Below are 10,689 nucleotides of genomic sequence, written 5' to 3'. Positions count from 1 at the left end.
GAGCCCCAAGGGGGTGCGGTCCTGGTGTGAGTGCACCCCCCTGCACCCCTGGTAGTAGGATGTCTATTTATTCCACATCTATTCCACATCTCAAACCATGAATCGGCACATCATGGCAGCTATGAAATTTCATAATTTCAGATTATAGGCAGATTTTATGTTCTCACCCCAAAATCAGTTACAGGCTGCAACAGTGATGACACACCCTTGAGAAATTATAAAGATATAGGATAGGATCTTTTATCCGGAATGCTTGTGACCTAGGGTTTCTGGATAAAGGGTTTTCTTTGTAATTATTGGACCATTATACCTTAAGCCTGCTATAAATCAATAAAATAAATAGAATAAACCCAAAAGGATTGTTTTGCCACCAGTGTGGATTGAAACGTCTTAAATGATCAAGTACAAGCTACTGTTTTATTATTAGAAAAATGAATTAATTTTAAAAATTAGGATCAATGGCTTTTTAGTGAGTGTATGGGAGATGGTCTTCCCAGATAATCGATTTCCGATAATGGATCTTAGAAGATCCCCAGAAGTAAAATCTCCTTCATACTCAAACAACAGAACAGGAACAGAACTTGACACTCGCAACTAAACGTTCCAATAACCTCTTTCTTAACGATACCGCATTCCCGGTTGGCTGTTTAAAGGAGAACTAAACCCTAAAAATGAATATGGCTAAAAATGCTATATTTTATATACTGAACATATTGTACCACCCGAAAGTTTCAGCTTGTCAATAGCAGCAATGATCCAGGACTTAAAACTTGTCACAGGGGTCACCATCTTGGAAAGTGCCTGTGACACTCACATGCTCAGTGGGCTCTGAGCAGCTGTTGAGAAGCTAAGCTTAGGGGTCGTCACTAATTATCCAGCAGAAAATGAGCTTCCCCTGTAATATAAGCTGATGCTACAGGGCTGATTATTAAATTCTGATGCTAACTGCACTGGTTTCTCTGCTGCCATGTAGAGATGTCGCGAACTGTTCGCCGGCGAACTTGTTCACGCGAACATCGGGTGTTCGCGCTCGCCGGAAGTTCGCGAACGTCGCGCGACGTTCGCCATTTTGGGTTCGCCATTGTTGGCGCTTTTTTTTGCCCTCTCACCCCAGACCAGCAGGTACATGGCAGCCAATCAGGAAGCTCTCCCCTGGACCACTCCCCTTCCCTATAAAAACCGAAGCCCTGCAGCGTTTTTTCACTCTGCCTGTGTGTGCTGAAGAGATAGTGTAGGGAGAGAGCTGCTGCCTGTTAGTGATTTCAGGGACAGTTGAAAGTTTGCTGGCTAGTAATCGTTTTGATACTGCTCTGTTATTGGAGGGACAGAAGTCTGCAGGGGTTTGAGGGACATTTAAGCTTAGGTAGCTTTGCTGGCTAGTAATCTACCTTCTACTGCAGTGCTCTGTATGTAGCTGCAGTGGGCAGCTGTCCTGCTTCTGATCTCATCTGCTGACTGCTGCAATAACAGTAGTCCTTGTAAGGACTGCTTTTATTTATTTTTTTGTTGTTTTACTACTACTACTACTACTACTACTACTACTACTACTATAAGAGCCCAGTGCTATTAGTCTAGCAGTGTTGGGGAGTGGGACTGGTGTGCTAATCTGCTGCTCCTAGTAGTTCAGCAGCACCAACTTTAATTTTTTTTTTTTTAATATTCATTTTTTTTTTATTTTACTTTTTTTTATTTTACTACCGCTGTAGTAGTGTATAAGTTGACCTTTTAGGCATTATTTGCCCTGTAGGCATTATTTGCACACTGTTTCTTCAACCCGCCATCGAGCTGTGTGACCTTGTTCACATTCTGTCTAAATATCCATAATATTACCGTCTCCAGAAAAAACACCGGAGTCACTTTTTTCAAGCAGCATTCATATATTTTACGTAATCCGTATCCACCGCTGTAGTAGTGTATACGTTGGCCTTGTAGGCATTATTTGCACACTGTTTTCTTCAACCCGCCATCGAGCTGTGTGACCTTGTTCCCATTCTGTCTAAATATCCATAATATTACCGTCTCCAGAAAAAACACCGGAGTCACTTTTTTCAAGCAGCATTCATATATTTTACGTAATCCGTATCCACCGCTGTAGTAGTGTATACGTTGGCCTTGTAGGCATTATTTGCACACTGTTTTCTTCAACCCGCCATCGAGCTGTGTGACCTTGTTCCCATTCTGTCTAAATATCCATAATATTACCGTCTCCAGAAAAAACACCGGAGTCACTTTTTTCAAGCAGCATTCATATATTTTACGTAATCCGTATCCACCGCTGTAGTAGTGAATACGTTGGCCTTGTAGGCATTATTTGCACACTGTTTTCTTCAACCCGCCATCGAGCTGTGTGACCTTGTTCCCATTCTGTCTAAATATCCATAATATTACCGTCTCCAGAAAAAACACCGGAGTCACTTTTTTCAAGCAGCATTCATATATTTTACGTAATCCATATCCACCGCTGTAGTAGTGTATACGTTGGCCTTGTAGGCATTATTTGCACACTGTTTTCTTCAACCCGCCATCGAGCTGTGTGACCTTGTTCACATTCTGTCTAAATATCCATAATATTACCGTCTCCAGAAAAAACACCGGAGTCACTTTTTTCAAGCAGCATTCATATATTTTACGTAATCCGTATCCACCGCTGTAGTAGTGTATACGTTGGCCTTGTAGGCATTATTTGCACACTGTTTTCTTCAACCCGCCATCGAGCTGTGTGACCTTGTTCACATTTTGTCTAAATATTGATAATATTATCGTCTCTAGAAAAACCACTTGAGTTACTTTTTTTCAAGCAGCATTCATATATTTTACGTAATCCGTATCCACCGCTGTAGTAGTGTATACGTTGGCCTTGTAGGCATTATTTGCACACTGTTTTCTTCAACCCGCCATCGAGCTGTGTGACCTTGTTCCCATTCTGTCTAAATATCCATAATATTACCGTCTCCAGAAAAAACACCGGAGTCACTTTTTTCAAGCAGCATTCATATATTTTACGTAATCCGTATCCACCGCTGTAGTAGTGAATACGTTGGCCTTGTAGGCATTATTTGCACACTGTTTTCTTCAACCCGCCATCGAGCTGTGTGACCTTGTTCCCATTCTGTCTAAATATCCATAATATTACCGTCTCCAGAAAAAACACCGGAGTCACTTTTTTCAAGCAGCATTCATATATTTTACGTAATCCGTATCCACCGCTGTAGTAGTGTATACGTTGGCCTTGTAGGCATTATTTGCACACTGTTTTCTTCAACCCGCCATCGAGCTGTGTGACCTTGTTCACATTCTGTCTAAATATCCATAATATTACCGTCTCCAGAAAAAACACCGGAGTCACTTTTTTCAAGCAGCATTCATATATTTTACGTAATCCGTATCCACCGCTGTAGTAGTGTATACGTTGGCCTTGTAGGCATTATTTGCACACTGTTTTCTTCAACCCGCCATCGAGCTGTGTGACCTTGTTCCCATTCTGTCTAAATATCCATAATATTACCGTCTCCAGAAAAAACACCGGAGTCACTTTTTTCAAGCAGCATTCATATATTTTACGTAATCCGTATCCACCGCTGTAGTAGTGTATACGTTGGCCTTGTAGGCATTATTTGCACAGTGTTTTCTTCAACCCGCCATCGAGCTGTGTGAGCTTGTTCACATTTTGTCTAAATATTGATAATATTATCGTCTCTAGAAAAACCACTTGAGTTACTTTTTTTCAAGCAGCATTCATATATTTTACGTAATCCGTATCCACCGCTGTAGTAGTGTATACGTTGACCTTGTAGGCATTATTTGCACACTGTTTTCTTCAACCCGCCATCGAGCTGTGTGACCTTGTTCCCATTCTGTCTAAATATCCATAATATTACCGTCTCCAGAAAAAACACCGGAGTCACTTTTTTCAAGCAGCATTCATATATTTTACGTAATCCGTATCCACCGCTGTAGTAGTGTATACGTTGGCCTTGTAGGCATTATTTGCACACTGTTTTCTTCAACCCGCCATCGAGCTGTGTGACCTTGTTCACATTTTGTCTAAATATTGATAATATTATCGTCTCTAGAAAAACCACTTGAGTTACTTTTTTTCAAGCAGCATTCATATATTTTACGTAATCCGTATCCACCGCTGTAGTAGTGTATACGTTGACCTTGTAGGCATTATTTGCACACTGTTTTCTTCAACCCGCCATCGAGCTGTGTGACCTTGTTCCCATTCTGTCTAAATATCCATAATATTACCGTCTCCAGAAAAAACACCGGAGTCACTTTTTTCAAGCAGCATTCATATATTTTACGTAATCCGTATCCACCGCTGTAGTAGTGTATACGTTGGCCTTGTAGGCATTATTTGCACACTGTTTTCTTCAACCCGCCATCGAGCTGTGTGACCTTGTTCACATTTTGTCTAAATATTGATAATATTATCGTCTCTAGAAAAACCACTTGAGTTACTTTTTTTCAAGCAGCATTCATATATTTTACGTAATCCGTATCCACCGCTGTAGTAGTGTATACGTTGACCTTGTAGGCATTATTTGCACACTGTTTTCTTCAACCCGCCATCGAGCTGTGTGACCTTGTTCCCATTCTGTCTAAATATCCATAATATTACCGTCTCCAGAAAAAACACCGGAGTCACTTTTTTCAAGCAGCATTCATATATTTTACGTAATCCGTATCCACCGCTGTAGTAGTGTATACGTTGGCCTTGTAGGCATTATTTGCACACTGTTTTCTTCAACCCGCCATCGAGCTGTGTGACCTTGTTCACATTTTGTCTAAATATTGATAATATTATCGTCTCTAGAAAAACCACTTGAGTTACTTTTTTTCAAGCAGCATTCATATATTTTACGTAATCCGTATCCACCGCTGTAGTAGTGTATACGTTGACTTTGTAGGCATTATTTGCACAGTGTTTTCTTCAACCCGCCATCTAGCTGTGTGTATTATCGTTTCCAGAAAAACCAACTGAGTTTTTGTTGTTGTTGTTGTTTTTTTTAAAAATAATGCCAGGCAAAGGCAGGCCGCCACGCAGAGGCCGTGCTAGGGGCCGTGCTGCTATGCAATCCTGTGGCCCTAGCAAATTGCCCAGTTTTAAAAAGCCAATGACCCTGAACTCCCAAAATGCTGAAGAGGTAGTTGACTGGCTTACACAGCACACCCCATCCTCTACCGTTTCTAACTTTACCACAACATCCTCCTCATCCTCCACTGCTATGGCCACCCCACGTAACACTTCCTCCACCACCGGTGCCCCTTCTTCACTGGGGTCAGAGGAGTTATTTTCCAATGAGTTTCTTGAACTGAGTAATGCGCAACCATTATTGCCAGAAGAAGATGAAGGAGATGAGGACCTTACACCAGATTTAATTCTGGCAGAGAACACGATAGAGATGGACATAATGAGTGATGAGGAGGAGGTCCCCGCTGCTGCTTCCTTCTGTGATGTGTCAGAAGAAATTGATGCATCTGAGGAGAATGATGATGAGGAGATTGATGTTTTGTGGGTGCCTAGTAGAAGAGAGCAAGAGGAGGGTAGTTCAGATGGAGAGACGGAGAGTCAGAGAGGCAGTAGGAGAATAAGACTTAGAAGAAGCAGGGAGGACAGCCCGCAGGGATCAGCAGGGCAACAACATGTATCGGCACCTGTGTTCAGCCGGCCAACGCACCCGCCATTGCCGCCAATACCGCCAACTCCGCCAACTTCTACTGTTACCGCCAGATCGCACACTTCCAAAAAGTCAGCAGTGTGGGATTTTTTTAATGTGTGTGCCTCTGACAAAAGCATTGTAATTTGCAATGAGTGCAGTCAGAAACTGAGCCTTGGTAAGCCCAACAGCCACATAGGTACAACTTCTATGCGAAGGCACATGAGCGGCAAGCACAAAGCACTTTGGGAGCAACACCTCAAAGGCAACAGGCAAACTAAAAGCCACACTCCTTCTGGTCCAGCATCTTACTGCTCTACCTCTGCTCTCCTTGACCCGTCTGAACCACCCTCCACTCCGCCTTCCACCTTGACCACCTGTTCCCATTCCCAGTCATCTGCCACCAGCCAAGTTTCTGTGAAGGCCATGTTTGAGCGTAAGAAGCCAATGTCTGACTGTCACCCCCTTGCCCGGCGTCTGACAGCTGGCTTGTCTGCACTCTTAGCCCGCCAGCTTTTACCATACCAGCTGGTGGACTCTGAGGCCTTCCGCAAATTTGTAGCAATTGGGACACCGCAGTGGAAGGTACCCAGCCGCAATTTTTTTTCTAAAAAGGGAATACCACACCTGTACCAACATGTGCAGAGCCAAGTTACCGCATCTCTGTCACTTAGTGTTGGGCCAAAGGTCCATATGACTACTGACGCATGGTCCTCCAAGCATGGTCAGGGCAGGTATGTCACCTACACTGCCCACTGGGTGAACTTGGTAATGGCTGGGAAGCAGGGAATGGGTAGCTCAACAACAACAGTGGAGTTGGTGTCACCGCCACGGATTGCACGCGGTTCTGCCACCACCTCTACTCCTCCATCGCTCTCTACCTCGTCTTCTTCTTCTTCTTACTCTGCTGCTGGGTCCTCCTTCTCCTCCTCCACACCTGTGCACCCCCAGCTCCCCCTAGGCTATTCGACGTGCCAGGTACGCCGTTGTCACGCTGTCTTGGGGATGACGTGCCTGGAAAGCAAAAACCATACCGGATCTGTACTCCTGTCATCTCTGCAGTCACAGGCCGATCGGTGGCTGACCCCACACCAACTGCAGATCGGAAAAGTGGTGTGTGACAATGGAAGCAATCTGTTGGCAGCGTTGAGACTAGGCAATTTAACACATGTGCCCTGCATGGCACATGTGTTAAATTTAATAGTCCAACGTTTTGTCTCCAAGTACCCAGGATTCCAGGACGTTCTCACCCAGTCCAGAAAGGTGTCGGCCCATTTCAGACGTTCCTACACAGCCATGGCACGCCTTGCTGACATTCAGCAGCGCTACAACATGCCAGTCAGGCGTTTGATTTCTGACAGCCAGACTCGCTGGAATTCAACGCTCCTTATGTTGGAACGTCTGCTGCAACAACAAAGGGCCGTCAACGAGTACCTTTTTGAACTGGGTGGTAGGACTGGATCTGCACAGCTGGGGATTTTTTTCCCCCGTTACTGGGTGCTTATGCGCGATGCCTGCAGGCTCATGCGACCTTTTGAAGAGGTGACAAATATGGTCAGTCGCACCGAAGGCACCATCAGCGACCTAATACCCTTCGCTTTCTTCCTGGAGCGTGCCGTGCGACGAGTGACAGATGAGGCTGTAGACCAGCGTGACGAGGAGCTGGAAGCGCACGATTTCTGGTCGGAATCACCAGAACGAACCCAGGCACCTGCTGCAACGCAGGGAGAGGTGCCAGAAGTGGAGTCAGAGGAGGAAGGTGGCTTTGTGGAGGAGGAGGAGGAGGACCAACAGGAGCAGGCTTCCCAGGGGGCTAGTGGTGACCTTTTGGGGACCCCTGGTCTTGTACGTGGCTGGGGGGAGGAGACCGTGGATGATGCAGTCCTTGATAATGAGGAAGCGGAGATGGATAGCTCTGCATCCAACCTTGTGAGAATGGGGTCTTTCATGCTGTCATGCCTGTTGAAGGACCCCCGTATCAAGAGGCTTAAGGAGAAGGACCTGTACTGGGTCGCAACGCTACTAGACCCTCGGTACAAGCATAAAGTGTCAGAAATGTTACCAACATACCACAAGTCCGAAAAGATGCGGCATTTACAAACCAGCCTGCAAAACATGTTGTACAATGCTTTTAAGGGTGATGTCACTTCAGGAACTCATCAACATTCCAGGGGCAGAGGTGCCAGTAATCCTGCCACGAGCACACCTGCAAGGACAAAGCCCTTTGGCCAGTCTGTAACGTCAGACATGCAAATGTTTTTCTGTCCAAGGCAGCGCCACAACCCTTCTGGATCCACCCTCAAAGAACGCCTCGACCGGCAGGTAGCGGACTACCTGGCATTAACTGCAGATATCGACACTCTGAGGAGCGATGAACCCCTGGACTACTGGGTGCGCAGGCTTGATCTGTGGCCAGAGCTGTCACAATTTGCCATGAACCTCTTGTCTTGCCCAGCCTCAAGTGTGCTCTCAGAAAGGACCTTCAGTGCAGCAGGAGGGATTGTAACTGAGAAGAGAACTCGCCTAGGTCACAAAAGTGTCGATTACCTGACCTTTATTAAAATGAATGAGGGGTGGATCTCGGAGGGTTACTGCACGCCGGAAGACTTGTTCTGACTTCTATGCAGCTGTCCTTCTCTTCAAGCCTCATGACTCCACACACAGCTGTCCTTTAGCGTCCTCCTCCTCCCTCCGCCACCGTTACAAACTAGGGTGCAAACCCTACTGGTTTAATTTTTTCTGGCCTCTGTGCTTCAGTGGCTGCAACCAAAAAAACTGGGCAAACAATGTCTACAAGGTCAACGTATGGCAAAAAATGACTATTTTCAGCATTGATATGGCATATTTTTTCTGGCAACTGTGCTTCAGTGGCTGCATCCAAAAAAATGCATATTTTCTGCATTTATATGGCATAATTTTTCTGGCCTCTGTGCTTCAGTGGCTGCAACCAAAAAAATGCATATTTTCTGCATTTATATGGCATAATTTTTCTGGCCTCTGTGCTTCAGTGGCTGCAACCAAAAAAATTTATATTTTCAGCATTTATATGGCATAATTTTTCTGGCAACTGTGCTTCAGTGGCTGCGACCAAAAAAATGACTATTTTCAGCATTTATATGGCATATTTTTTCTGGCCTCTGTGCTTCAGTGGCTGCGGCCAAAAAAACTGGGCAAACAATGCCTACAAGGTCAACGACGTTGACCTTGTAGGCATTGTTTGCCCAGTTTTTTTGGCCGCAGCCACTGAAGCACAGAGGCCAGAAAAAATATGCCATATAAATGCTGAAAATAGTCATTTTTTGCCATACGTTGACTCAACGTATATGGCAAAAAATGACTATTTTCAGCATTTATATGGCATATTTTTTCTGGCAACTGTGCTTCAGTGGCTGCGACCAAAAAAATGCATATTTTCTGCATTTATATGGCATAATTTTTCTGGCCTCTGTGCTTCAGTGGCTGCAACCAAAAAAATTTATATTTTCAGCATTTATATGGCATAATTTTTCTGTCAACTGTGCTTCAGTGGCTGCGACCAAAAAAATGCATGTTTTCTGCATTTATATGGCATAATTTTTCTGGCCTCTGTGCTTCAGTGGCTGCAACCAAAAAGTTTATATTTTCAGCATTTATATGGCATAATTTTTCTGTCAACTGTGCTTCAGTGGCTGCGACCAAAAAAATGCATATTTTCTGCATTTATATGGCGTAATTTTTCTGGCCTCTGTGCTTCAGTGGCTGCAACCAAAAAAATTTATATTTTCAGCATTTATATGGCATAATTTTTCTGGCAACTGTGCTTCAGTGGCTGCGTCCAAAAAAACTGGGCAAACAATGTCTACAAGGTCAACGTATGGCGAAAAATGACTATTTTCAGCATTTATATGGCATATTTTTTCTGGCAACTGTGCTTCAGTGGCTGCGTCCAAAAAAACTGGGCAAACAATGCCTACAAGGTCAACGTATGGCAGTTGTTTAAAGAGAACAGTAGATTACTAGCCAGCAAAGCTACCTAAGCTAAAATGTCCCTCAAATCCCTGCAGACTTCTGTCCCTCCAATACAGAGCAGTATCAAGCAGATTACTAGCCAGCAAACTTACTATCATCTGTCCCTGAAATCACTAACAGCTCTCCCCCTACACTATCTCTTCCAAGCACACACAGGCAGATTTTTCAGATACATTTTTGCCCTTGATCCCCCTCTGGCATGCCACTGTCCAGGTCGTTGCACCCTTTAAACAACTTTAAAATCATTTTTCTGGCCAGAAATGTCTTTTCTAGATGTTAAAGTTCGCCTTCCCATTGAAGTCTATGGGGTTCGCGAACCGTTCGCGAACCGCTCGCGTTTTTGCGCAAGTTCGCGAATATGTTCGCGAACTTTTTTTCCGACGTTCGCTACATCCCTACTGCCATGTAGTAATTATCTCTATTAATTACTAATCAGCCTTATATTTTTACATTTCTATTCTATGTGTACTGTATATTGTGAGTGGGTCCCTAACCTCAGTAAGTGACAGCAGCACAGAGCATGTGCAGTGAATCAGCATAAAAGAAGATGGGGAGCTACTGGGGCATCTTTGGAGACACAGATCTTTACTGCTAAAGGGCTGTGGTTGCCTTGGGCTGGTACAGAAGCACAAAACATAATGTACACATTTCTACCTACTTCTTTAGTTAGGCTTTAGTTCTCCTTTAACAAAGCTCCTGCGTTACTGCCAGACAAGGAATTTAGACGCCAGAAAGTTCATCTTGCGAGACTAAGATGTACGACTCCAGGTACATAAGCAGAGTTATGCCGGAAGTAGCCACTTTGAGGGAGTGACGAGCAAACTTGTGACATATTTATTGTATGTATGGTCGGCTATGGTATGGCTGCTTATGGTTTGTCAGATTTCTTTTTAGTGGTGATTGAAACCCACTTTGTTTTTTCCTGCTGGGTGCAGGCGTCAGCTGCCGAATAACTAACAGTAGAGTCTTGGCTGTCCCCCTGCCCAGCCACCCGCGATAACCATTATCGCGGCTCTGG

This window comes from Xenopus laevis, chromosome 3L (assembly GCF_017654675.1).
Source record: "Xenopus laevis strain J_2021 chromosome 3L, Xenopus_laevis_v10.1, whole genome shotgun sequence".
Taxonomy (NCBI): Eukaryota; Metazoa; Chordata; class Amphibia; order Anura; family Pipidae; genus Xenopus; species Xenopus laevis.
The sequence above is the reverse complement of the archived record's forward strand: the minus strand, read 5'-3'. Positions refer to the sequence as shown.